Source organism: Sus scrofa, chromosome 15, assembly GCF_054392235.1.
Source record: "Sus scrofa isolate SSC_HxYL_T2T_F1_AM1 chromosome 15, Sscrofa_HxYL_maternal_Yorkshire_Landrace_v2.0, whole genome shotgun sequence".
Classification (NCBI taxonomy): domain Eukaryota; kingdom Metazoa; phylum Chordata; class Mammalia; order Artiodactyla; family Suidae; genus Sus; species Sus scrofa.
The window spans coordinates 100,032,850-100,060,831 of NC_139397.1; the positions used below are offsets into that span (position 1 = coordinate 100,032,850).

At 36.7% G+C, this 27,982-nt stretch overlaps 1 long non-coding RNA gene across 1 annotated transcript in view; it reads left to right on the top strand.

Annotated features, from left to right (window-relative positions):
* Nucleotides 1–27,982, top strand: part of LOC146396022 (uncharacterized) — a 170,895-nt gene that overhangs the window by 78,217 nt on the left and 64,696 nt on the right. The gene's annotated exons all lie outside the window — the stretch shown is intronic.

The window sequence follows — 27,982 nt, forward strand, 5'->3', positions numbered from 1 at the left end:
GACCCTAAGATAGAAATAATCCTAGCATATTTAAGGAACATACAAAAATCTAGAGTCGTTTGTTTATTTATTTATTTTAATTTTATAATGATTTTAATTTTTTTCTATTATAGCTGGTTTACAGTGTTCTGTCAATTTTCTACTGTACAGCAAGGTTACCCAGCCACACATACATGTATACATTCTTTTTTTCACATTATCATGCTCCACCATAAGTGACTAGATATTGTTCCCAGTGCTATACAGCAGGATCTCATTGCTTATCTATTCCAAAGGCAATAGTTTGCATCTATTAACCCCAAATTCCCAATCCATCCCACTCCCTCCTCCTCCCCCTGGCAACCACAAGTCTTTTTTCCATGTCCATGATTTTCTTTCCTGTAGAAAGGTTAATTTGTGCCATATATTAGATTCCCAATATAAGTGATATCGTATGGTATTTGTCTCTCTTTCTGACTTAATTCACTTAGTATGAGAGTCTCCAGTTCCATCCAAGTTGCTGCAAATGGCATTATTTTGCCTCATATGGTGTTATTTTTTCTTTTTATGGCTGAATAGTATTCCATTGAGTATATATACCACATCTTCTTAATCCATTTATCTATTTATGGACATTTAGGTTGTTTCCATGTCTTGGCTATTGTGAATAGTGAACATAAGGGTGCATGTGTCTTTTTCAAGGAAAGTTTTGTCCGGATATATGCCCAAGAGTGGGATTGCTGGATCATATGGTAGTTTGGGAGAAGGTGGGTGCAACATCTTAATCCTCTGCTATCTTGATCTGCCTCTCTAGAGTGGTTTACACATAGAGAGTTAGAAGACAAGTGATGTGAGATATAATAAAAAATATACATGTGGCTCAGATCATGTGTGGACTTGTGGACCATGATTAGGGGCTTGAATTTTTTTTTCAGTGCAGTGGAAATCCATTGGAGGGTTTTTTGGTTTGTTTCCCAATTGTTTTCACTTTGGATTCCCTTGAAATTCCACATGAGTTTCAAGATGGATTGTTCTATTTCTTCAAAAGTTATCTTTTCCATGAATTCACTTTCAACCTAATTGTGAATTCTAAAATGACTCAATATAACAGCATATAGTTGAATCATTTTTTAAAATCCATTCTTATGATCTGTCTTTGATTGGAATATTTAATCCATTTACATTTTAAAATTTGATAAAGAACTTGCTTTTGTCACTTTTCTGTGTGTTTTCTATGTTCCTTATAACTTATTTTATTTCATTCATTACTATCTTTTGTGTTTAGTTGATTTTTATAGGGAAATGTTTTAATTCTCTTCTCATTTTCTTTTACGTATATACTATAGCTCTCTTCTTTGGGCTTATCATGGGGATTACATTCAATATCCTAAAAGTGCAACATTCTGATTTGAATTAATATCTTAAACTTCAACAACATACAATGTGCCTCTCCTTTACAATACTATCCCTACCTCTTTCAGAAACTGATATTGTGTCTTTATACAATGAGTCTCCACAAAAAGTAGTTTAGAATGCATTAGTCTTTAAAAAATTTTTTTTCGTTCGATGGCAGTTCTTTTTCTGTTAGGTAACCAACAAGAACCTATTGTATATTACAGGGAACTATACTCAATATTTTGTTATAACCAAGGGGAAAGAATCTGAAAAATTATATACCTGTATATACATATGAGTGACTTTGCTGTATACTTGAAATTAACACATCATAAATCAACTATACGTCAATGAAAAAAGAGGGTTTAATATAAGGAAACAATATAGATTATATTTTGTAGGATCATCATGGCTGTGATATTGAGAATGGTTTATGGTTCACTGGAGAGGAAGTAGGGAGATCAGGTAAGGGAGATTGTAGTATTAACTTTCAGTTAATTATTATAGATTGGACACCTCTGTTTACCTTTGTTCCCTCTTGTAACTAAAGTGATAGAGAAGGGACAAAAAGGAATGAATTCAGACATAATAAAAAATCGTACCATGGAATGGGAGATGACAACAGTTACAGTATATGTATTGATCAGGAGAATGGAGGTTTGTACTCTGGAGCTTTGGGTGTCACCTTGAAGAACCATGAGATGAAAGTTTTCATATTGAATAGAAAAGCTTCCAGTTTTCTTCCTTCCTCCACTCAGCTGAGATCACTTCTAGACAGGCTTATTCTCCTTAGCAGGAAATTGAAGCATTCATCTCTGAGGAAATTTAGCAGCTCAAGATTTTGTATCAATTAGATTTTAGTGAGAGGCACGATTTAACATCTTCTTATGCTTTTCATCCAAATGGAAGAATTTACTGGGTGACCTGAGAACATTTAAACTACCCAGAGATTTTGTTAATGGTTATGGCTACTATAGTCTTACTTTGATCTTTGCTTAAGAATGAATTTTAATGAGCTTTCCTTATTTTAAGACTTTCTTGATTTTATATTTGACTATGTTTGAAAATCAGTTATCTCTTCTAACCTAAAATGTCTTCACATTTCTGGACAAATCTTCTTTTATCTTTTTCATTCCTACTTGAAGCTTGGACAATTATTTTCTGATCTCATCTATTTCATGTGATATCTTGTCAAACACTGCCCACAGAAATCTATCACAGAATTCAGTTCTCTTTTTCCTTCCACTACCAATGAAATTATAGGATCATTGATAACACAATCTGTCTCCCAGTTCATAGTTGTACAATATTTTAAACTGCATAGCTTGAATCTCTCTTTATTGCCTCTGATATCAGTTTCCTCACCACCTGCTATCAGCTATGAAGCCAGCATTACATATTAGATGTTTATTGGTAAGGTAGTGCCCCACTTGTGGTACCAAATATATACCCTGTGGTAACAAACAACACCCAAAGCTGGGTGCCAAAACACAACTAAAATTTTTTTCTTGCTCATACAATTTCTGTTGCAGGTCCATATATTTCTCTTGGGTTGCTATTTTCCATGTAGTGGCTCAGCATTCCAAGCTGCTTTGATCTTCCTATCAATACATGCTTTTATCATCAATACATATTCCATGATAATAAGGAAGGGAGGCTGGAGATTTGAGCATGGCATTTAAATACTTCCATCTAGAAATAATGAGTCCTTTTTCTCTGAAATTATTTGGTTAAAGTAAGACTTTTGGCCATGCTAACTTAAAGGGCCTGGAAAGTGCAATCCTCCCTATGTCTGCACTAAGAGAGGAAGTAGATATTATTTAACTAGTAATGAGTGCCATAGATGATACTGCATCTCCTCAAAAAAAGAGATACTAGAAATAAAAGCATTTTTGGAGAGTAAAAAGAGCCCTTGGAAAAGAAGTTGGGACAGAACTTTTTCTTTTTTCTTTTTTTTTTTTTTTTTTTGTCTTTTTAGGGCCACACCCACGGCATATGGAGGTTCCCAAGCTAGGGATAAAATCAGAGCTGTAGTCGCTGGCCTACAACACAGCCACAGCAACTCAGGACTGGAGCCACGTCTTTGACCTCTACTACAGCCCACGGCAATGCCAGATCCCCAATCCACTGAGCAAGGCCAGGGATAGAACCTACATCCTTATGAAGGCTAGTCAGATTCATTTCTGCTGAGCCACAATGGGAACTCTGTACAGATCTCTTAAAAAAAAAAAAAATCATTACGAGTATTAAAAGGATTGACAAATTTCTGGAAAGCAGAGCAAAAATAAACAGAGACAGGAAATTTCTTGGAATTGTATGTTCTGCCAAACTATCAATCAAATGAAGACAGAATAAAGATATTTCTGAATATATTACCATTTGCCTCTGATGCATTCTTTCTTAGAAATTTATTAGGGGAAGTTCTCTTGCAGAGCAGTGGTTTAAGGATCTGGCATTGGCACAGCTGTGGCACGGGTTGCAGCTGTGGCTTGAGTTTGATCTCTGGTCCAGGAACTTCCACATTCCAGGAATGCAGCCAGAAAAAAAAAAAAAATTACTGGGAAATTATCACCAAAAAAAACGTGTGCACAAGGAAGATGACATGGGGACCTAGAAGCAAGCATTCCAGCATTGGTAAGAGGCCAAAGGAATTCCCTGGATGAAGGTGATAGAAAACTGATAAATCACAGGCAGATGTGCTGTGAGTTTAGAGAGCAACCAGTCTGGACAAGTGCTAAATCAATGGCTTCAGGAGTAATCTCTCCAAGAAAGATGAGGAAATGCAGAGATTGCCTGGTGTGTTTGAATCTGTTGAAGGGAAATTAACATCTTGGGGTGTGGGTTTAGAAATTAATTAATGCAAATATCCACCGATAAAACGATCCAATTGGAGTTCCCATTGTGGCTCCCATTAAGAACCCAACAAGTATCCACGAAGATGTGAGTTCGATCCCTGGCCTTCTCAGTGCATTGAGGATCTGGTGTTGCTGCAAACTATGGCATAGGTTGCAGATGAGGCTCAGATCTGGTGTTGCTGTGGCTATGGTGTAGGCCTGCAGCTACAGCTTTGATTCCACCCTTAGCCCTAGAACTTCCATATGCTGCAGATATGTCCCTAAAAAGAAAAACAAAACAAAGCAAAACCAACAAACAAAAAACTCAACAGCAGCAAAAGACAAGTCAATTGACTCGGGGTAAACAAAGTGTTCAAGAGAGGAAACATCATCATAGTTCACAATATGACTGAGTTGAGGACAAGATTTATAAAATCACAAGGTCATGAACACAATATTTATTTGTACAAAATTATATTTATAGTCTAGTATGGGGAATAAAAGTGTGTATGTGTGTTTTTACAGATTAAACTAATTTTATTCTAGCAAGTAAATAGATATATAAAGCTGGCAAACAAGAGGTTCATTGTTTAAAAATGTGACAACAGATACCAGAAGGAAAACTTGAGAATTGAAAGCACTTGCCTCTTTGGTGTGGCTGTTGATAGTGGGGCTAGTAGACTGCCGGTTTTTGTTTTAAGTATAATTAAACTTTTAAAACTATGCATCTTTTAGGAGGATTATCAATAGTTAAGAGAAGATATTGTCTTGAATCAATAATTGAGTTGGTAAAAAAAAGTATGTCTCAGATAACTGGGTTTATTTTAAAAGTAAAGTCAGCATTATTTACTGCCTACATGTTGAAGGAGGAGGAGCCAATTTTAAAGGTATGAAAGGAGCTCGCTTTTGAATGCGGATGGTTTGGGATGCCTAAAATATCTAAGTGCTTGTGGAGGTGAGGTGGAGGGTTGACTATATGAGGGGGATTTTTGGGGGAGATGTCTGGGCAGATCCCATTTAGGGGGTATCAATGTTAGAGTGATGAGCCTTTGGAAATGAAGAAGCAGTCAAGGATTGAGTCCTGGGGTGATCTGGAGGTTAGAGAGCAGAGGAGGAAACAAAGAAGCCTGAAAGGGGGCAGCCAGGGGAGTAAGAGGAAGATCCAAGGGATTGTGTTGGAAATCAAATGAAGACAATTTTTCAAGGAAGAGAGAGTGACAAATGCTAACAATTGATCAAATAAGATGAAGCCTGAGAAATGACCTCTGCATTTGGTAATGTAGAGGTCATTTGTGACCTTGATGAGGACATTGTTGGTGGAGTGGAAAAAAGAGGGCGATATAATAAAAGCGTTTACCCGGTGTTAAATCTGTATTTATAATACGTATTAGATTTACATAATGAGTATAAAAATATATTTTATAATATAATGTACCTTTTAAATATATAATTTCTTCATGTTTTGTGGTTATTACATAAATGTTCATGATATACAATTTTTTAAATAGAGAAAATATTTTAACAATATAAACACCAACAACCAGGGGAAAAAATCAAAAATAATTTAAAAAGAAGCAATGTTATTAGTCCAGAGATAAGGGATGAGAGTGACTTGGAATAGGGAAGTGGCAGTGGAGAGATGGAGAAATATGTAGAAATGATGCTGGGTGTAGGTAGAGAGGCAGGTTTGCTGACAGATTGGCTGATGGGCTGCTGTGAGGGAAAGGGGGGTATTGGGAATGACTCAAAGGTAAGCGGTGTGAGTCTTCACTCAGTACCCCTCTGAAATCCCTCAGGCATATTCTAATTGCTTATTTTTTAATGAAAATGTAATTTTTCTTAAAGATAACTTTTAAAATGTATTTGTTTTAAAGATAGGCTTGCTACTAAAATGGCTGTCTTAACCTTGACATTAGAAAATTTGTATCTTTTGCTATAGGTGAAAATGGGTTGCTTTTATCTGTTGTTCCTCTTGGTGAGAGTGCTTTCCATGGTGTAATTCTTACTTTCCCCTGCACAATTCATCATTTAGAAAATTATTCAGATAACTTCAGTGTATCTTGGAATTTTGAAAAGAGGGGGAAAACTTATTTGTGTCATATTTAAACTAAAATATCCTAGTAATCTTTTGTCTTAAGGTTTAGAATAAAAACAAAGCAGTAAAATATTTATTTTTAAAAAGAATTCTTTTTTTTTTTTTTTTTTTGTCTTTTAGGGCCACACCCACGGCATATGGAGGTTCCCAGGCTAGGGGTCTAATCAGAGCTACAGCTGCTGGCCTACACCACAGCCACAGCAATGCCAGATCCAAGCCATGTCTGCAATCTACACCACAGCTCACAGCAACGCCGGATCCTTAACCCACTGAGCAAGGCCAGGGATCGAACCCACAACCTCAGCGTTCCTAGTTGGATTCGTTTCTACTGCGCCATGACAGTAACTCCGAAAAAATAATTCTTAAAACAGGATTTTTCATTAAAATATCAAGGTCTTACGGGATGGAAAAGGGGACATATGGCAGAACCTTATTAGCTTGAGTCTATTTTAAATAATTCAAAATTGGCTTTAATGGAACCCTAGAAATTTTCTAGTGTCATAATAATCAAATCTTATATAGTGAAAATAAAAGCTTTTTGATAATCATTTGTGTCGTTCAGTGAGAGTCAATGCAAAAAATGAGACCCACATTTTCAATCAAGTTCTGATACTCATCAGAAAAGCAAGCAAACATGTTTGAGCCTTGATTTGTTTAATACTGTGTTTTGCAGACAGGGGCTTTTTAGTAATACGAGTGCTCTGTTAGACAGCAGGCTCTGGACTTCCTAATCCATACTATGTTCAAAAGTTACCACCATTAACAAATTAGAGAATAGTCAAGGCTTAGTTTCTCCTGTTTATTCATTTGGGGATTGATTGTGTTAATAATGAGGAAACTGAAATTTCTTCTCTTAGGACCTCAGAGTAAAATCCTAAACCTTTCCAATGAACAAGATCACCCCCATACCTCACCTGTTTGTCACAAGTTGGTACGTGAGTCACAATAGTAAATAAAGATCCTAAGGCCAATTGATTTCTCAGTACTGCTGTGCTGTGGTTATGTTTCCTTTAAGTAGAAAATCAATATATTTTGGTTGAATGTCTCTCACAAGGAAGATACCAAGGGTGATGATAGATACAGGACATAGTGTAGTTCTGAAAGAATTTATAATCTCTGTATAAGTAGAGATAAGTCAAGCGCACATGAAAAACAACCAGCATTTGGGCAAAAGTGATGGGGCCTATAACTGTTATAAGAATTCACATCAAGGAGCAATCATAGTGAGGTAGTATCGTCAGAAAATGTTGCCTGGGGAGGGGACTGAGTATATTTAGATGTATTTAAGTGATAGATGTCAGGGAATGAGAGCAGGGAAGAGATGGCATGAATAAAGACCCCAGAGTAGTAGTGAGAATAATAATAACAGTTAATTATTGTTATAAATATAATGATATTTTTATATTTTATATATATGTTATGTTATAAATATTTGCATATATTAAAATTAAAACCAATATTTATTTAAGTTATAAAACCACAACAATAATTGTAATCAAAAACTTAATAATTGTTAGCTAATCAGGACCCATTTCCTATCCCTGTCCCCACTGTCATAACTATGCAGGATATTTGCTAGCAGAATACTAGGACATTTTTATAGCTTTTAGCATCCCTCAAGCCATGGGAATCAAGTGTTATCCTAGAAAGATCTCTCTCAGAGAGAAAAGCTTTCCCATAGACTGTACAACATCTCAAATTTCAGTTACTTCCCAAGTACTCACGGATCCTTTCCTCTCGCAGCACATCACAGAATCACCCTTAACCCTGACAAGCACACTTGGAGTAGGAACAGAGGGAACTTTATCAGTAGAACTTGTAGCCTTCAACCTTGGTCCTGAAGGTCTCTGAGATCACCTCATAAGCCCTTACCATTTTTGATCTTCAACAGTGAAGGAGTCTGACAGTGTAGCACAGACATTTAAAACTTTGGCTTTGGCATCAGACTGAGTTCAAATCCTGACTCCACCAGTCACCAGCTCTGTGACTTTGGGCAAGTTACTAAGTGCTCTAATTTTCATTTTCCCCACATGGAAAAAAGGATAATAGTAATACTTGCTTCATCGTTTTCTGGAAATTGAATGAGGTAGTTCATACAAAGAACAGTGTTAAGCACATAGAAATACTTTATCCCTGCTGACTATTTTTGACTGTTTTTTACTTGACACTGGGCAAAATATTGGTGCCTTATGTCACACTGAAAATCTCCAAGCTCCAAAATTGTATATTTTTATTTTAGTCTCTCTCTTATATATCTTCTATATCTCTGGGAGTGCTGTAAATTAGTCTGACGGTTTGGAAATTTTAAAAATATGTATTACATCAAAGAGAAGAAACACTAGGTAGTCATTCAAAGCCCTCTTATTTTAAGTAGCAGAAAATGTCAGTAGTATCAGTTCTAAAACTTCTTTGTCATTACTGCTATTACAAAGCATAATAATAGGACCATTTATTGAACATTATGTACCAGGCATTGGGCTAGTTCCTTATAGGTGGTATCTCACTTATGAAGTAGGTGCTGTATTATGCTCATTATTTATTATCCCCTTAATTTTACAGATAAGTGGGTTAGTCATGAATCACTTAGTCATGGCTCCATTGCCATGTAAGCATAGAGTATGGTGACAACCCCAGCAATATGAGTTCAAAGCTCTATAAACCACTTTGCTGCAGGGAACAATTCCATATGGAGATGATGGCCAGACGTTCTTGCTAGAGTAGCTAATCAGATGGGTAGGCAGTGAAAGCTAAGATTGGTGGGGTCATTGGGGGCCAAATTATGAAGGGTTGAAATGCAAAGGAACTCTAGAAAGTCACCTTGATCACTCCTGAAAAAAAATTAATCTGTGTGTTATAGACATTATCACATGGCACACATGTCTCTCTGTCTACTGAAATAATTAAATCACAATGGCTGGTGGGTGGGTAAGTACTTGGCTTAGTGCCAAGGTCCTTAGTGAAGAACACTCCACAGAGAGTAGCTGTTTTGCTTGTGATGCTGTGGAACACTTCTTACCTGACCTCCATTTAATAGACTTACCAGGTAGCCCAATGTCCTGATTTCCCTTGCAAACATTTTAACTGATACTCATGAAATTCCATGGTTATGCCAATGCAGATCATCTCTCTGACCAGGGGTCCTGATGTGTTACATGCTTCCAGAAGATGAAATGGGCTTCTTCCCAAATGTATTTGTTATTTTTATCATGTAACCTAAGTGAATTTTTATGTAAACCAATGAAACATGAATGTAGAAAGAAAGAGAAATTTCTGTACGAACCTTGTTGAATGCTTCAGGTACGCTTGATAAAATCAGGCAAGTTGTTAAAAAAAAATGTGTCGGATTAGTTGTAGGCAAGCAAATGTAAAAGTTAACAAATTCTTATAAAAATCTAGAAATATTCTACACTCATATTTCTTCCCAAGAAGTTTATAATCCTTGGTCCACTTTAAGGCATATTGTATCATGGTCTGTTTTATGATATGGAACTTGGGTAAACTTGGAATTTACCTGATCTTCCTGTAAAAATAAGGAGATATTCATATTGTTCTTGTTTACTTAAAAATTGCTATGCTATACCTCATAAATATCCTGTATTTGGCTTACATTTCTGAAAATAGAGATGAAATATTGTGCTTTTCCTTATGATAGTGACCTTTTTAATAAAGTATCTCAGTCAGCTCCTGAAGGGAGATGAGTGCCCTGTGGTTGATGCAGAGCCTTCTATTCAATGCAAGGTTTCAAATTTAGAACTTTCCTGGTTTAGAAACCATAAATTATTTATGCAGTATCAAGCTTTTTAAACTCTGTTTATAACAGGTTTGGATTTTGCCAGTCTCAGTTGAAACGGTCTAAATAATTTATCTTGTGTTCCTTCAACTTACAATACATTCTGAAACCCAAGAAATATTAAATAAGTTTTGTTTTCTTCTCTGCTATGCCGAGGTCAGGGAGGTTAAGCGCTTAGACATTCTTTGAACACTTCTTGGTCCCTAGCCTTCTCTTGGTGTGCTAGATTTCCTTTTTTAGTTTCATATTGTGCTTTTCTCTTATATGACATTTCCACTTCATTGAACTTTTAAAAAAAGAATCCTTTATTTCCCATTAATTATCTCTACTGACTTTCTATACATTGTAATTCCAGTTATAAAAAAGAGGATATCTTTGTAAGCAAAGAATTCAATTATTTTTAGATACCAGTATCTTCTAAGATAAGGAACAATGAATTAGTGTGATTTGATTTTGCTGAAATATGTAAAATATTAATGACAACATCAAAAGAGTTCAAGGTATAGTTAAACCCCTACAATCTCAGCATTTATTTGAATTTTATTTTTGACGTTACATATGAGATAATACAAATGTAGATTTTTTTTGCTTCTCTCACTCAACAGTTTTCAAGATTTATTTGTGATATACAAGTAGATTCTTTTGTAATTTCAAAAGCTATCTAATGAATATATCACAGTCTATATATTCTGTGATTAATAGATATTAATGTTTCAATTTTTTGCCTCTAAAACAATGGACATCCTTATTTATTATCAGCAGTTCTCTCAGGTATACACATAGAAATGGAACTGCTGAGCCAGACTGTGTGTATCTATAAATTCTTATTTTTTATTAAGGTATAATTGCCATGTAATGTTATATTAGTTTCAGGTATATAACTTAATGATTTGAAATTTGTATAATATTTTGTATAATATTGCAAAATGATCACTACAGTAATTCTAGTTATCATTTGTCACCATACATGGTTACAATATTTTTTCTTGTGATAAGAACCTTAAAACTGATCTCTTTTAGCAACTTTCAAATATGCAGACAGTATTATTAAGTATGGTTACCATACTGTACACTGTATCCTTATGACTTACTTATTTTATAACTAGAATTTTGTATCTTTTGACCCCCTTCACCCATTTTGCCCACCTCCCACCCCCTACCTCTGGCAACCACTAATCTGTTCTCTATATGTCTGAGTTTGTTTTTGTTTGTTCATTTATTTATTTTTTAAGATTCCACATACAAGTGAGATCACATGGTATCTGTCTTTGTCTGTCTGACTTATTGACTTATTTCTCTTAGCATTTCACCCTCAAGATCCATTCATGTTGTCACAAAAAGCAAGATTTCCTTATATTTAATGGCTAAATAGTAGTTCCTTGTAAATGTATAAGTGTGTGTGTATGTATATGTGTGTGTGTATATATAATACATATGTGTGTATACATACATATACATATATATGTGTGTGTATATACATATGTATATGTATATATGTGTTTCTCTCTGTATATCACAGTTTCTTTATCCATTCATCCATCAATAGACACTTAGGCTGTTTCATGTCTTGGCCATTCTAAATAATGTGGCAGTCAACATGGGTATGCATATGTCTTTTCAGATTCATGTTTTCATTTTCTTTGGATACATACTCAGAAGTGGAATTGCTAGATCATATGGTAGTTTGTTTTCTGATTTTTTGAGGAGCCTCCGTACTGTTTTCTGTGGTGGTTGAACCAATTTACCTTTCCACCAACAGTGAAGTTCCCTTCTCTCCTATCGTTGCTAACACTTGTCATTTTGATAACAGCCATTATTATAAGTGGGAGGTAATATCTCATTATGGTTTTGATTTTCATTTCCCTCATGACTAGTGATTTTCAGATATAGATAGTTTTACTTCATGAATCCTAATCACTTGGAACTACCAGTTTCCAGTAAGTGTGGAATTTTTATTAATTTTGAAAATAGGTTTAAGAAAGAGGAAACACATGTTATCAGTATTTGATTATGACAGAAAATTCTGCCAATTTTAATATCCTCATTTCATTAAGAAACAGAAGAATAAAAAGAATGGACATTAAACTTGTAAACATGAAATTCTTATACTCAATAAAATGCTCATGTGATATTACTAGCTCCATTTATTCTTTCCTATCATCTACTCAACTGTTTTAGGTAATACTCTATTTTTAAACTTGGACCCACACATCACTCGTTCTCAGTAAATGGGGTTGGGTGGAGGGCTATGGGTGCTATGAGTCAGGTGTGGCCAATCAGGCCCCACTTTTCCCTCAGCAATTAGTTCAGGGATGCCCAGGTGATGTCATCAGAGCCAATGAAATCTCTTGAGAGTTTCTGGAGACTTTTGGGATAGAGGGATATACAATTTCCAACCAAAATGAAAGCTAAGATTACTCTGGGTTCCCCAAGCTCTCTGGCTTTTATAAAGGAGGGGCCTGTCTGCAAATGGACCAGAAAATAGAGTTGGAAATACACCAAGTTCAGTGACATAGTTTGAGCTTCTGCATCAAGATAAACCTATCCATAGAGGTTTCAATTTCATTATCATTAAATTCTTTTTTGGTTAAGACCTTTTGAATTAGGTTTTCTCTTATTTGCAAGGAAAAAGTTCTAATCGATAACAATTATACACAAAGAACAATAAACTGACTACATATTGCCTTATGCATGCTGGGCTCACTATGCTTTGATTTATGGATTATTGATTAATAAAGATGAAATTTTATATCCCCTCCCAAGCAATTCCAATTACACAAACCTGTTAACTAAATGAAAATAATAGTTTGAAAATGTCTCTAGTATATTAAATTTAATGCTAATGTTTAAAGTATTCCAATTTCGTGTGACTGAGGTTTTATTTTTTTATTTCAGATTGTATTTATTAGTTCCCAGTTTCTTTTCTATGAGAGATTTGGAAAGTTGATGAAAACTATGCTCTCAATACCGAGAAAAATGCTCATAAACACAAACTAACAGTGTCAGGAGGTGTATAGGTTTTCTGAAGCCTATACGTACACTCCTGATTAAGGCCATTGGCCCTATAGTCAGAAAATGAGTCCTTGAAATTTTTTATTTTTAGGATTTTTTTGAAGTTTTTTATTTTCTATATGATCAAATTTTAGTATGTTCTAGGGATGCTTGGGAATAATGTATATTTGCTTTCTTACCTCGGCTATTGTGTCCTAACTAAATCAATCATGCTAACAGATTAATAATTTATAGGTATCTATTCTTTCATTTTAATGATTTATAATAATGTTTATATGTTTTTATGCTATTCAGTAATAATTATACACAGCATTATATGTTTCTTTTTGATTTATCCTTTCTAAAAAGTAGACTACCGAAGCTTTGGGTCTTTAATTATATAATGGTAATAAGGCAATCCCCGATTTCTTTTTGCTTCTACTTACCTAATAATTTTCGACAACTTTATTTTGGACTAACAATTCTCTAATGTCATTTTAGATGTGTTTCTTGTTAGCTACATACAGTTGAAATTTGTTTTGAACCTAATGAAAATATTTTCCTTTTACCTGAGGAATTTAACTTATTTATTCTTTTCTGAAATGGGCAATATGTTTGATCCTCTCTCATCTTGTTTTCATCTTCCTTTCAGCTTTCTTTACTCTCTTTATAAGAGCTAAGATTTTTTTTTTTTGTATTTTTTAGGAGGTATACTATTTTTAAAAAACATTAGGAATTATCTATTTCTGTGTAACAAGCCAGCTTAAAATCATATGGCTTAAAACAACATTTATTTAACTCAGATTCAGTGGGTCATGAATTTAAGGTGAACGTCAGTGGCTCCGCTGGACTCCTTCACAGGGTGATTCGCCTTCTTCTGGGATTGTCTGGCTATCAGCTGTGGTGACAAGAGCCAACTGGGCCAGATGTCTCTGAGAAGGCTTATACTCATGGTGATGTGGCAGGATTGAAAAAAAAGAAAAGGACATCTAGAGGCTGAGCCACAGGTCATTTATTGAGAAACTGCTTCTGGGGATCAGAACTGTGCCTTAATCAAGGAACACTTCCTACCTCTCAGTAGGGGAAACCAAGGAATATTTGTTTGGTTGGATTTCAGAATTTTTAAGGACCATGACTATCGTGTGCCTTTGATCTTTCTGGGCTTTTGTTTGCTTGTTTTTGTTTTTGTTTTGAATGGGAGTGTCTGCTGTGGTTAGCCTGCTATGGTTCACTATTGGAGATTGGGTATACTGGGATAAGTTATTCATCTTTTTAGATCAGAGGTCTCTAGATCAAGAGGAGCTACATCCAAACCAAATGTAGATCTCAAGATTCTGAACTTTGAGCATAATGTAATGATAAGATTAGACTTTGGGATGTCTCAGGGGGAAGTGAGTATGTTTTGCCAGTGAGAGGGATGTGAATAACTATGGCCAGATGTCATGCTACGGGAGACTGCAAAATTGGCCACAATTATTTCTCTTCCATCTTCATTCCCTCTGCAGTGTAATTTCACAGAATTTCCCAATAGGAGCTAGAGTAAAATTTTCCATCCCTCCAGTCATGGCTGATCTTATAATTTGCTTTGATTAATAAAATGCAATGGAAGTGTAATCATGTTTGGGACTGGGCCTCAAAAAGCCTTTCATGTTCTGAATTGCTCTCTTAAAAACTGCCCCCTGTTTCCATGTGAAAAAGCCTAGGCTATCATGCCAGAACATGAATGTTGACATGAAGCTGTCCCAGCAGAGACCAGAGATCATCCCAACTAGTTAGTTCTCAGCTCACCTGGCAGTTGACCTCAGATGAATTTGTGAGGCCAGCTGAGAAGAGAACAACTGCCTGGCTGAACACCATCTAAATTGCTTGCCCAGAGCTAAATAACAGTTGTTGTTTTAGGCCAGTAAATTTTAGGATGGTTTGTTACATGGTAAAATTTAACTGATAAACTCTTCAACTTAATCCCTTTCACTTTCCTCAAAACATTCTAGAATATGAAATGTCTTCATTAAATTCAATAAAAATGAAATCACTTTTGGACCTTCCTTTGAATGATGAAGAATTTACACACATTTACTTTCAGTATCAGGGGATATTACCATATTTTTAGTTTTTTCCCCCCACATATTTAACTGATACCAGTTTTCCCACAGACTTTTTGTATCCCATTTTTCTTATTAACAAATATTTTTATTGACCATTCAATTGAGTAATGCACATGTTTAAGAGAAAAGTTGATGGGTTATTTTCATAGCACTTTTATGCCTCAGGATGCCCTTCAGTGGCACATAAACAACCTTAGAATACAATCAGTTTTCTTCAAAGGTGTGCAGACAGCTTCACCCTTTTGGCAGTCAGCATCTTGGAGGAGAATGAGTTTAAAAGCTTTTCCCGAATGTTTATGAGCTTTTACCCCACCCCACCCTACCCCGAAGTGATTTTTTTCCCAGGTGATTTCTAGGCATGGGTCTCTATTCATCACTGTATACAACACACCAAGCCCTTTTTATAGTTCAGGAAAATGTTCTTCTCTTCATTGATTATTTCTTTGACCTCAATTGTTCTCATTTGTCCTTGCAAATACCTGTTTTTCTGACTGGGATTTTTTTTTTTTTTGTCTGTCATATTTGCATTAATGCTTTCTTGCTTTTGTACGTGTTCTTTTCATTCTAGGACAGCTTCTTTGGTTTTTCTTCTAAATCAATGATTCCATTTTTAGTATATTAATCTCATAGTCATTGGGTCAGGAATCCAGGTATGGCTTAGCTAAGTGTTTCATTTCAGAGTTAAGGTTGCAATCAAGGTGACAGCTGGACCGTCATTCTCTACTGAATACTCAACTGAAAGAGGCTGTTTCCAAGCTCACTCACGTGGTTGTAGATAGGATTCCAAAGGCTATTCCTCAAAGGCTATTGTCTGGAGGCCTCCATCGTTCCTTGTCATGTGGGCAACCACAATGTAGCAGCCATCTTTTCTCAGTGAAAATGAAAGAGAGATTCAGTGGGTTTCCTCAAGAGAGCCAAAGTTTCTAGGAAGTAACATTGCATCACTTTTATTATATTCTATTTGTTAAAAGTGAGTCACTCAGTCCAGCCTGTACTCAAGGGAATGAGATTACACAAAAAATTACAATAGTAGGTGGCAGGGATCAGTGGAGGGGGTTGCATCTTGGAGGCTGCCTGTGACCAAAATTGGCACAGTCGCATAATGTTGTCCTACTCCTGTCTTTTCTGCCTCTCAATTTAGTCACACATAATCTCATTCCTAGGGTTTCTCTTGGTTATTATTAGGACTTTTAATAATATTTTATTTTATAGGCTACAACCTTAAATAGTTTCTCTTCCCTCTCTGCTGTTTAATAAGAAGACAGCTGGGTTCTCATTCTTCCATCAGGTCTCTTTTCCTGTCTCTACCTCTCAAACTTCAGCATTAAATTACAATGTAAACGTTGTCAAGGCTCATAGGATTTATGCTCTATTCTAGAGTTAAAATATCTTCTGTGACTTGTCTATGGGCTGATTCTGTAAAATAAAAATTAATAAACAGATTATCATTCAATAACATGTAAATGTTATTCACTGCAGAAACTACTCTGGGAAATTTTATTATTTCTTTGATAATTTTCATTCCTTTCTTTTTTTTTCTTCTCTTCTCTCTTTTCTTTCTCTCTCCTATTATTTGGATGTTGGACCTCCTGGGTCTACTTTATATCCTCCATCATTTCTCTTTTATTTTCTACCTTTTGGATTTTGTTTTGTTTTCACTCTTTGTTCTGGGAAATTTTCTCAAGCTCATCTCATAGCCTTTGTCATATATTTAGCAATCCACATTTTCATTTATGAGATCTCTTTCCTACTCTATGTACCTATAATATCTGAAAATATTAAAATATGTAAATATATATAATAAATAGTTGAAAAATATAGGCTTGCTAAATTCTTATAATTTATTCAGTTTAATCAAATAATGAAAAAGACAGGGAAAATGCATATGTTTTACATCACATTCTTTTATATACTTGAATAATTCCATCAGTACTTTAAATATCAAGCTGAGTTTTATGTCCTATATGAGCAATGTAGAGGTTCTGAGTTTTTGCCTATGTGCTTTTCTTTGCACATTCACCCTGGCTTAAATAATCACTTTCATTGTACAGACTGATGAATGAATCAATAACATTGCCTTTGTCTTCCAGTTTGGCTCTACTTTTGCATTTCATAAATCTACAGAATATTTTCCACTGCCTATCTTGTTACTTAAACTTCATGTGCCCCCAGGCCAGATTCGTCATCTTGGTGTCACCACATTTTCTGTCATGTTAGCTCACACCTTGTGAAGTCAACATGATTTTCAAAGAGTGAAAATTCAGATATGTAAAATGTAACATTTTTTATTTTCCTATAATGAAAATGTAATTGTATTTTCTCCTCATGTATCATTCGTCCTCAAAGTAACAAAGAAACCTAATCACTTCTAGGATAACTCAGTACTTTAATGATTTCATAGTTATTAAACTCAATCAGAATCAGTGATCTCCCACTCAATATTTACATTATACATGTATGTGTTTATTTATTATATCATATATATTTCATATTCTGTGCTTTTTCTCTTCACTGCAGAAGTGCATTGTTGGTGGGAAGGGCCCCTATCTTGGTCTTGATCTGCCCCAGGTTGCCATGGGCTGAGATGTATAATCCTCCTACCTTCATCCTTGATTGTCAGCATGAATTCTTGCTTTTGCTGAGATGTCTTTGGGTACCACCACAGTATATGAACTGAGGGTCTAGTAACACTTTCTGTTGCCATAATTATTCATCACCATATCTAACACCTCTTTGGGCCAACAATTCTCAAATGACTTCAGTTACTTGACCCCTCCTCAGGGCTGCTGTCCAGAGACATAGGACTAATCACCAAGACCTGCATGCCTGAGATATCAAAGCCCAGTGTCACTGTGGTGGGCAAAAAAGGACAGTCTTCCATTTTATCCTTGGTTTCCTAAGGATGAAGGAAAGTTGGGACTCTCTGACTCTTTTGATCCACAGAACTTAAGAATGTGGAGGAGGCAGAGAAATGGGAAAGGACTATGTTCAAAGTCCTTACTGTAAGTGTCTGAGCTCTCTTCCCATCTAATTATCTTCTCTCTTTCCAGGGAGAGCTGGCATGGATGGAGGGCAGAAAAAAGCTTTCTTAACAGTTTTCCTTTAATATCTTCTGTGTTATATTCATAAGGTAGAATTATTGTTATTATTTAGATTTTGATTTGAAGCAGATTATTTGGTGTCTTTTTTCTCTTATCCCTCTTTGACATCCCAAACAGAGCAAAGCCTGCCTCATTTCCCCCAGCCCAACTGAAGGTAGGTCAGGAGGTTAACGTACATGTGGAGAAAACACAGGAGTTAATACTTCCCATCACCTACCAGGTTTGGGCTTATCTTTAATTCCTTCCTCTTTTTGACTTCTATATCCAAGATCCAAGACCTTTCTCTTCTTTAAAATACCTTTACTTATTTGTGCCTTCTTTTCAATTCTGACAGCTACTGCCCTAGTGAAGACCTTATCAAACACCAGGATTACTGAAATGGCCTCTTGGCAGATCTCAGTGACTCAAGTCTCTTGCAATTTGAATGTCTTCTGTATTGTTGCCGGAATGCTTTCTTTAAGCACCGCTTTTATCATTTCACTCCTTTATTCAAAAATCTACAGCAGTTGCCCAGTGGGTCAAGTTAAAAAAATTTAGCTTGACTTCTGAGCTGACTGTAATAGGAAATCACTTTATTTATAAAATCTATTTTTCACTCATCTCAGCAAGACCTTTTCAAGTTGGTTTCCTTATTTTCCTTTATTAGCTATGCTAATTTTTGCCTTAGAATTTAATGCTTCATTTCTCTGCAGTAGTATCTGCCTGTTTTATTTTTGGTTACTCCAATTTTAACCTTTTTTTTTTTTTTTCTTCTTAGGGCCGCACCTGCAGCATATAGAAGTTCCCAGACTAGGGGCTGTATCAGAGCTGTAGCTGCCGGCCTATGCCACAGCCACAGCAACACAAGATCTGAGCCATGTCTGCAACCCACACTGCAGCTCACAGCAATGCTGGGTTGTTAACTCATTGAGTGGAGCCAGGGATTGAACCTGCATCCTCATGGATACTAGTCAGGTTCATTACTGCTAAGCCACAACAGGAACTCCTTTAACCATCTTTCAAGACCCAGTTCAGCCTCACCCCTTTCCTGATGTCCTTTCCCAAAGGAAAACAATTCACACTAGTACTTCTTGCCTTGGATCAGTGGTTCCCAAACTTTCCTTAAGATTAGAATCGCCTGGAGGTGGGAGCAGCTTTAAAACCTTCCAAAGCCCAGGTTACACCTTAAGCCACATAAATCAAAATGCCTAGGGATGGGAGCCAGGCTTTGCTATAGTTTAGATCCTCTGATGATTTCAGTGTGCTGTGAAGGTTTGGGAACTACTGCTTTTGGTGTCCTATAATGTGTGTCAGCTTACCATAACTTTACACTTGGCTATTTTTGGTTTAATATTGTTCTCCCATTATATTTTTGTTACTCATCTAAAATAATAGAAAACAAGTTTTATGCTGATTGAAGCAGAGATTATTGTTGCTCCAGTCAGATTCCCTTGGATCCCTTTCATCCAGCTGTTGGTCATTTTGTAGCTTTGGTGTGGTTTTGCTTCCAGTGACCAGCACTTGTGAACCTACTTTGCCAGGCTGACCTCAGGCTCTTTATCTCAAGAGCAATGTGCTTGGGAGTATGAATGCTCAGTCCCCTCATTTCTTGTTTGAATAAATGTCAGAGTTCCTTGCAGGATCAGGTCAAGGACACCCTCCGTGGGACTTAGTCTGAAACATATCCTTGCATGGCTTTCATTTCTGATCTGCTTTCCCTACTCCCTTCTGATTTCTCCTGGGAGCACCTTCTTAATAAATCACTCATGAATTCTCATATCAGAATCTGCCTCTTGGGAACCCAACCTAAGGTACTTATCCTTCCTTCAAAGCAGAGTGCTGAGCATATATAAAATTCAATGAAGATTTATTAGAAGAGGGATTCTTGATATGAGAAATAGAAACACAATTTAATAAAACCTTAATTGAAGGTACTGAAATATGATATATTCAGGGGTTCTCTGTAGAATTAGAAATACTTTCTTAAATGTAATTTAAAAAGCCTGGACATATTGAAATCTCTCTTGGGGTAGGAAATATGGGCTAGGTAAAATGTTCTCCACAATATTTATAAAAACATCCAAGGAACAGTTTGAGACCAAGCAATGCGTAGTATGAAGGCAGTTACATTGATATCACAATTGAACAACAGAATAGGAGATCCTACATTTAACCTCATGTTGCAGATGTTGAGAGGGGCTTTCTTTCTAGACTTAGGCCCAAGAATTTGCTTTTTTAACAAGTTCCCAGGTTGGCTTCATGACATGGGAGTCCCAGGAGGAGGGGCGAGCTACATCCCTGTGGGTCACCAGTTTTACCTGCCGGGGCTCAGTAAAATTGTATTTTTATGAGTCATGAAAATTATTAGACATTAATAATCTGCCTGAGATATTGTGAGGCAGGAAAGTGGCAGTCCATCAGTCACATTTGGAACAGTGGTTGGAAAAATAAAATTGCTTCTTGTTAATGTTCAGTGAATGCTTACCCTTACTTAAACTATCAGCTCACCTGTAACAGGGGTTTGCATATAATATTTTGTGGGCAGCAAAGCAGATTTTTAACATCTTGAGTGGTTTACTTTCCATTTCCTTCTCAGGGCCAACAGCAGTGATTTTGTGTCTCTTTTTTCCTTTCTCTCTCTCTCTCTCTTCCTGGGGTCCATAGTAGAGAAGAGAGAATTTGACTTATTCAACTGTTTTGTTTATAAGGTGTGCAATTATATGGATCATTTTACATTTATACAGAACATAGGCATTTTTCTTTTCTTTTCCTATAATTAGTTATCAATTATTATCAGGAGGCTTGAGGCTTTAGCACATACACCCAGCACTTGAAGATAATGTTTTGATATAAGTTCCCATTTTCACTACCTATTCTTATCAGACTACTTTGGGAAATCTGTGCATATTTTTTGGTTTATGAAAGTCCTCAGCTAATATCTTTGCTCTCTTTTCATACAAAAATGGCTTATGCATGCCACAATATACTGTTTTTGTTCACTTACCCTTTTGGGTTGTATCACAGTAGGCAAGTGATGTGGCCCTTTTCTGTTAAAATAAACCACCATTTTAGGTTGTTTGATGTTAAAACAAAATTTCACTAGGTGGCGGTGTTGGAATGAAAACTAATATATCTCTCATTGCCTTCTGTCCATAGAAAATCCTCTGTTTAAAATCTATTGTAACTTGTCATTTTGGCTTTTGAATCGGGTCTGCTTCCCTCTAAATTAAATAGATTGGGATGATTTGGTGTTTAGGCAATAGAACATGCAATGTTTCCTGGAGACCCCCAGAGGACACTGGGCAAAAACAATGAGGAGGTATTTTTTGTTCAATTGTCATCCAGATCACTTCTTTGTTGGTATTTTTGGCTGCCTTATGCTACTCCACTGATGTTTAGGAACAATTGCATAGTGACAAAATATTTTGACCCTGCTCAGTGGCCCAGTCTATGGATACTTCACCCAGTCTCGTCTCCATTTGACTGAAGTTCTGATGGATTTATTAGATTGCTTCTAAGAATTAACTGATCTTTGCCCGTTTGTCCAGTGCTTCTCCAAGTATGGTCCCTGGACCAGCACTATCATTTGGGAATTTGTTAGGAAGGTAAAGTCTCAGGCCCAAAAGCCAGATAGGCTAAATCGGAAACCCGGGCAGTAGGGCCCAAAGATCAAGAGTTCTACAAGCCCACAAAGTGACTTTTTTTTTTTCTTTTTCTTTTTTTTTTTGCTTTTTAGGGCCTCACTTGCGGAATATGGAGCTTTCCAGGCTAGGGGTCTAATCAGAACTGCAGCTTCCGGCCTACACCACAGCCACAGCCACGCCAGATCTGAGCTGCATCTGCGACCTACACCACAGCTCACCCCAGGTCCTTAATCCACTAAGTGAGGCCAGGAATTGAACTGCAACCTCATGGTTCTTAGTGAGATTTGTTTCCACTGCGCCACGATAGGACCTCCCCCGCCAGGTGATTTTAATGCCCACTGAACTTGAGAACCACTGTGCTAGAGCCTTCCTGGGAAGAAAACGCTTATTCTTGGGCTAACCTCTCTCCTGAGTCCTTAAAGAACTTTGAAGGCAGACAGGTGGGTGAAAGATTTGAAGGCAAGTGTTTGTTCCACTTGGCCTACAGGAGGGGCTGGCTGGCTCTGCTCTCCCTTAAAGTTCTCTCTGTCCCCACAAAACCCTTCCATTATAGTGATATTTAAGCCTATTTCTAGTATGTCAACCAAGTGGGAAAGTCTGATTAGTCGTTCACACTCCTTTTTCAGGAAAGAGGCCGCTCAAGAGGCCGCCAGAGGGCAGCCGCGTTCCTATTCTGCCTCTGCCTTACTGAAAGGCGGGTTCTGGCTCTTTTCGTCAAAGAAAGGTGATCCAGTGGCCGCGGTCCTTTGGCTCGGCTGTTTGTCTCTTTCCCTGAGGCAGTTTGAATCAGAGCCGAAAGAGAGAGAGAGAGGAATTGATTAGTGTGTCAGAGAGCTACTATGTGAGACTTCAATCCACCACTGGCCCTATTTCACTAAGTAAATGCCGGGAAAGCTCTGGAGGTTCCACAGGAGGTCGCGGTCTAGTGAAGCAGGGTCTCCTTGAAGCGCAGTCAGCTCAAACAGGCGCCTGGAACAGCTCTTGTCTTCTGTCCAGTGTTGGACTCTGGATACCTGCACATCCGGATCTTTTAAATCTCCTGATGCCCAGGCTGCACCCCAGGCCAATCCCCTCAAAATCTTGGGAGTTTTCTGGACCGTCGGTATAGTTTAAATTTTGCTAAGTGCCTCAGTGTGCATCTAGGACTGGGAATCACTATGTTGAAGATGTTGAGATTAATCTGTGGCGAAGTTGTTTCAATGCAGAAACCTTGGTTGTTGCCTCATATCGTAGTGTAAATTTCAAAAGGGAGTTTTCCGTTTTGGCCAGTTTTGTTATTCAAATGGAGAGGTTTATGGTACCACAGAAAGGCATCACTCCCCCTGTTCCCACTTTCTCCTCCTTTTCCCTTTCCTCTGTCCTTCCTTCCTCCTTTCCTCCCTTCCTTCACTGAACCTAGGTTTGGCTGCTTGCTTCTCATAAGTCAATAATTTGAGAGACAAGTGTCAGTAGAAAGAAAAGTTGCTTTAATCAGAAAAGCAGGCTATCTGGAGAGAAGGTGGACTTGTGTCTAGAAACTAACTCTGAAGATTCTGCTCAGCCGGGACAGTTGTTAAAGGAAAAACTGGGGGCAGAGGGTGGGGAGGATCTCAGGGAATCTTTAAGGCAGGAGGTTGGGTTCTGCATCATTGTCCATTGAATGACTTTCCCTTCAGATATTATTTTACCTGTGTGATCTTCCTGCAGGATTGCTGAGGGGGGCTGTTGGGGATAGAGAGCTAATCAATTTTTAACTGCTTAATTCTCCTTTTTATTTAGGAAAAGAATCAACAGGTGAGACAAGACATGGTGTGCATTCAGTAGAGTCAGTGTCAATTGTTTAGTCATCTCATTCCTATAATTAGGTACTTTTAAGTTTAGAGGGGAACAGAAATTGGCAAACAGGAAAGGGGTAAAAGAGCTGCTTTCACTTCCCTTCTTTCTTCCCTCCTTTCCCTCTTTTTCTCTTTCTTTCCTTATTTCTTTCTTTCCTGATAGTCCAAATTTGTGGCTATAAATTAGAGCACATTACTGCTACTTAAAAGGAAAATTTTACCAAAATTAAATAGTCAGTGTTCTGAGCTTAAAATATTCTGGTTTCCTTTTTGCCTTTGCTAAATGTTCTTAGGTTCCCCTGGCTTTAGTCTCTATTTCAAAGGATATGATAGTAAAAAATTTACATCAGGCTTGATGAAAGACTGCTTTTTATCTCACTAGCTAGTACTGGATAGAATGAAAACATCCTATAATAATTGCTTGCAAAACTCTGTAGAACTACTCACAGGAGTTGGAAATTGTTGTACTAAATAAGGTGAGTTTCATGAAACTGCGAATATTTTCTACTCTATTTATCCTAGAAAATCCTGTGTGCATCCATTGCAAAATTCTTAATAATAGGTAGAAGGGAACAGTTGTGGCATGTGAAATAAGACATATGGTTCAATTTGGTATAAAAGTGTAAATGAGGCTAAGCTTAGTTGTTTGCACCAAAGGGGGACCTAAAAAGCATTTCCAGAAATTCCACTGTTGGTGATAAACTGTGATTCCCTAGACGTCACTTTTAGAAACATACATGTTACTAGAAGAAATAACTTGTTAGGTTCTTCCTTGGCAAAGTTTTATCAAGTTGTTCTTTGTGAATGGAGATTATATGAGAAAATTTGGAGGCTCAGGAAGAGGGAACCCAGTGAAGCACAGGCTGGGAAGAAAGCAGAGCAAATTAAATAATGAAGAATCAAAGAAGGGGTTTATTTTCCATTTTGACTTGAGAATAAATCAGGGCCCAAACTGGAAATTTTGAAGTGGCTCATTGTAGAACCAGTGCTCCAACTTTCCGTCTGATGGTTCATTGGTTTGTGAGTGCCTTGGAGAACAAACAATTCTGTATCCTCTATAGTAAAGTGTCTTGTATTCCAGAGGTTTTCTGGATTCTAGAGACTTTTCTCATGGTAATGTGACTTATTAAGAATTTAGACCCTCTCTGCATTTGGATCAACATTAGTTAGGAAACAGTGAACTTTTAAAATCACGGTTTAGATTCAGTTTACATTTAAATTTCACACTCATGGACTCTCTGACAGATGGATGTTTAGCACTTCTGTCTTTGAGGGATTGGCAAAGGATTTCAGAGACCTATTTGGTATTGAACCTATTTTGTTGTTTAATTGGTAAACTTCTATTCCTATGGTACTATACACATTTCAGGCATCAGTGCATTTCTGTCTGAAGACATAAACATATTCAATTAGCGGAGAGCCAGATCATTTGTTTCAATAGCTGCTTTTATTTTCTGTTGTTGATATGTTAAAATAGTTAAACACTTGCATTCATCTCATCCTATTAAAGGAACTCCATCAGGGAACAGTGAGGTAACATGTTTGGTGACAGCAGGCTTAGTCACCCTGCTGTGAGAAAGAGATGAATAATGTTTTTTAATATTACATCTATTGACTTTCTGCTTTTCAAATGTATACACCATTACTGAAAGAAGCTGCTGCAGACTATATTTTGTTAACACTTTATCTTTTTCATATCTTCATTATTAAATCAAATGGTACATTTACTTACATGATTCTACATAAATTGAAATTGCTGCATGACATTTCTTATTGTTTATAATTCCTATTTTGAAAGATCAAATCATGCATTCATGAAATTCTATAAAAGCTTTCAGTCTTTATACTAGTAGTTTTCATTTTTCTTTCTTGGCTATTTGGCTGCCAAATCCTCTCCCATTTTAAGCATTATCTTGCTTATGTTTTGTGATTTACCTGCTATTTGTCAAAACAATTTTTAGAATGATACTTTCTAGTTTCCCATTAGAGCACAACATGAAGACAAATTGGATATAAAAGATCATATGGTGAATATTTTCATTAACCAAAGTCATTTTGTGAAAATTCCGAATTCAAACAAAAACAAGTTGAGAAAATCATTTACTTCATGAATTTAAGAACAAATACTGTTTTAAGATAGTATTACTATTTTGGAAGCATAGTATTTCTTTCAAAAAGACTATAGCTAAAATGTAATTTCTTTTATATCCAGAATAATTTCTTCTAGATCATGTGGATAATGATTAATTGTATGGCTCATGCAAGTCAGAATTATTCCATTTCATCATATTCAACAATTTTTCTTGACACTAGTGTCGTGTTTGATAATCTATAGTGTCATAAAAATGTTCTTACTAAATAGTGGCTTACTCAGGTAATTAATTGTTTCCTTGGTAGAAAAATAGAAGATTTGACCAATTTAGTTATAAATCCCCTAAATACTACTAAATGATTCATTGATTCAGATCGACATTTCTTCCACTTTAAAATCTCTGAAATTGGAGGAGTTCCCTGGTGGCCTAGTAATTAAGGATCCAGCATTGTCACTGCTATAGCACTGGCTAGATTCCTGGCTAGGGAACTTCTGCATGTCATGGGCATGGCCAAAAAAAAAAATCTCTGAAATAGGGATGTATCTTAATAATCAAATACACCTTTCAGATATAATTGGAATCGTTTTATTCTTTCTTGGTGACACAGAATAATGATGCATTATGTAATCAATGACGTCATAGATTTAAATTACATACAACCAAGTTAAATTTGGAATTAACAGTGATTTAACAGTTTTATGTTAAGTGCTGGATGAGAAAATTTCCAATTTTAACTGAGACCAGAGACTTTGAGCAAAAAGACTTGAAGACAGGAAGAGAGTGGAGTTTCAGGACAAGGGAACGGTGAGTATAGTGCAAAAGCCAAGGCAGGAGGAGGCTGCAGGGGCCCAAAGAGGAGTGCAGGGGGTCAGGAGACTAAAGGATGCCAGATTTTACATGGAGAGAAGTCAGGGAGTTGCTTAGGGTTTTAGCTGAGGAATTTCATGATCAGTTGACCTTTGAAAAGCATTGCTCTGAGAATGTGAGATTTTATTGTCACGTTAGCAGTCGTATCTATGACACTGAAGGTTTCATTATTGGAGGGGTCGTAAGTTAGTCCAGCATTTTTTAATGAAACGTGCAAAGAATTGTGGGATAAAATCTTTGTGTTTGGGACAGAAAACATTTCTACCCACTGATAGCCATCCTGCTTCTAGAAGTATATTGATCTCCTTAAGGAGAATGACTGTAAGCTTTTATTTTTTATTTATTTATTTTTTGTCTTTTTAGGGCCACATCCATGGCATACGGAGGTTCCCAGGCTAGGGATCAAATCAAAGCTACAGCTGCCAGCCCACACCACAGCCACAGTAATGCCAGACCCAAGCTGCCAGATCCTACACCATAGCCATGGCAACTCCAGATCCTTAACCCACTGAGGGAGACCAGGGATCGAACTGGCATCCTCATCCACACTAGTTGGGTTCATTACCGCTATGCCACAACGAGAACTCCCTGTACATTCTTTTTTTTTTTTTTTTTTGGTAGACTCATGCATGTGTGCTCAGTGATGGGCACTGTCTGCCACTTTGCAGGTTGACTCTGAATATGGGAAGCTGAGGTCCAGTGTGCACATGGCGTATGTGTCAAGGCCAAGTCTCCAGAGTCCAAGACCTCAGGCCAAGTTTGTTTGGTCAACAACTCAGCAAAAATTATTCAACCTCTATATTGGCCCCTATGCTCAATGATGGCAATATAAAAATGAGTAATGCATGGCTTCTTCCTCAGTGAGCTCAAGACCTGGGGAAGATGGAAGAAGGTTGTATGTTGAAATCTTTTCTTTTTTTGCTAGACAGGAAAATAAATATATATATTTCATTAAATTATCTTCTGCGGACTATTTTTCTCTTCTATTTATTTTTACTTTTAATTTTAAGTAGGTTCTTCATTTAAGATAAGATACTAATAAAATTTTCTTGTAGTAGATCTGCTAAAATGTACCCAGTCTACCTAAATGGCTAAGTATGTAAGTAGTAAGGTTAAGATATTGAATATTGATGTGGTCCCCATTCCACAGGAAGGCTAGACATTTGCTGTTGTAGTATAAGACTGTTATACCTCACTGTACTCCAGTGAGGTCAAATCTTTGTTTTATCTTCATGTAATTTCTTTGATTTTTGGTAGAGTTCACTGAGAAATAAGTTCATTTCCTAAAAATAAAA